This window comes from Alexandromys fortis, unplaced genomic scaffold (assembly GCF_014885135.2).
Source record: "Alexandromys fortis isolate MF-2015 unplaced genomic scaffold, M_Fortis_MF-2015_v1.1 scaffold_31, whole genome shotgun sequence".
In the NCBI taxonomy this organism is placed as follows: domain Eukaryota; kingdom Metazoa; phylum Chordata; class Mammalia; order Rodentia; family Cricetidae; genus Alexandromys; species Alexandromys fortis.
The window spans coordinates 3,777,718-3,779,519 of record NW_026067974.1 but is presented as its reverse complement, the minus strand read 5'-3'; the positions used below and the strand labels follow the sequence as shown (position 1 = coordinate 3,779,519).

Sequence of the window (1,802 nt, the reverse complement as noted above, 5' to 3'; positions counted from 1 at the left end):
CTCTCTCTCTCTCTCTCTCTCTCTCTCTCTCTCTCTCTCTCTCTCTCTCTCTCTCTCTCTCTCTCTCCCCCTTTACCTTTCTCTCAATAAACTTCACATTCAAGCTCTTCCTTAAGGCATATTTGTCTCCTGCTGGCTGTGAGTTTTCTGGTTCTTACCCTCCAAAATCTCTCTTGCTGTTTTACAACTCTGCACCCCAGGTTGCTCCCTGAGCCCCCCCCCCCCACACCTCCTACTCCTGGCCTTCACTGAAGCAGCACACTCCCTGCTGACTGCAGCCCTACAGGACACCAGTTCCTTAGTCTCCCAAGCTGTCTCCCCAGGCATAGCAAAGGGCCTTTCAGCACTATGGCAGCAGCAGCAAGGCACAGCCCACACTGAGGCCATTCTGAAAGGCCTTCGGTCCATTTCTCAGGAGCAGGGATGGCAGAGTCAATACGCACCTGGCAGAAGCATGGCTGTTTAGCAACTTTCATGAACCGAATTGGCAGCTTTGCCAATTTGAGGACTTATCTTCATGGATTGCCGGACCTTCAGAGTTATGACAGTGACATGCAAGGCAAACAAGAAACTGACAGTCTTTTGAACAACATAGAAAAAAAAAGTAAAAAATAAACTGGGAGGGTGAAGTGTTTATCACCCATAGTTTGAGGAAGGGACAGCAACAGATACTGGCCTACTGCTCTTAAGCATCTTAAAATACTGGTTGAATACATCATAGATGAAGTAGTAGATGATTAAGATTCATCTTATTAGAACATTAAAATTTTAACTCAAAGCAGTTTTGAAATATTCTCATCCTCAGTGGTGATGTCAATTTGTCAGAGAGTAAAGTGGCATATACCAGAGCCATTCTAGTTAGTGGTAAAGAAGCTATGCTGGCGAAGATGTGCTGGCTCTAGGAAGCAGAGATGGGGGCAGATTATGAGAAATGGTCAAACTGAAACCAAAGATGGTCACCGTGGTAGAGACTGACCAGGTGGTGATGGATGGATGTAAGAAATATGGACAAAGAACATGAAGATGTGTCTTCGACAATTTTAAAGGAGACTGCTATCAGGTTCTCATAGAAGACTATATTCCATCACTGAAGAGGTACACCAAAGAAAGGAGAGAGTTTGATTATGTGATTAATGATTGACAACTGTACCGATCTCTACATCTCCAGAAGAAGATTCCACATGGGAATTTCTCAGACTGATTCTTGACATGTCAATGTAAGTTCTGAAACAGGATGGGAAATACTTCATACAGGGGAATTGTGTCAGTTTGACTGAAGCACTGTTGCCCTATAAAGAACAGTGTGGAGAGAGGGGGAATGGGCAGAGCTTGTCTCTTAAAGGGACCTTTAGCAAGTACGTACAGACTACATAGTAATGTACAAGCCATAGGACCTTGGGCTGGCCAGGGTACTGCCTGGGTGCATCCTGCCTGGTGACAGGGGTTAGCATAATGCCTGAATCCTAACAGTATTTAATAGTTATGTCTTTAATGTCTTGGTTTGTGCTTGAATTGTTGTTAGAAAGAGATGCACATACACACAGATATTCAGTAGATAACATAGCTATGGTCTTCAGTTTGAGATTCTAATTAATCAGATACTTTTGAGAACTATAAATATTTAATTCAATTATAAGATATATATTATTTTCTAAAGTAAATAAGGATTTTTGAGTCTTGTTATAAATGCTGAATTTTCCATGAACTTATAACTGCTATAAATATAAAGTTGACTTCTTACAAAAAAAAATCTTATTTGCTATGAGTGTGGTTGAGCATCAAACTCCTTGAATAACAATGAA

At 41.5% G+C, this 1,802-nt stretch overlaps 1 pseudogene; it reads left to right on the top strand.

The window, feature by feature from the left end:
• The first annotated feature begins 385 nt into the window (after positions 1-385).
• On the top strand, positions 386-1,374 carry LOC126510288 (spermine synthase-like; annotated as a pseudogene).
• Positions 1,375-1,802: the final 428 nt, after the last annotated feature.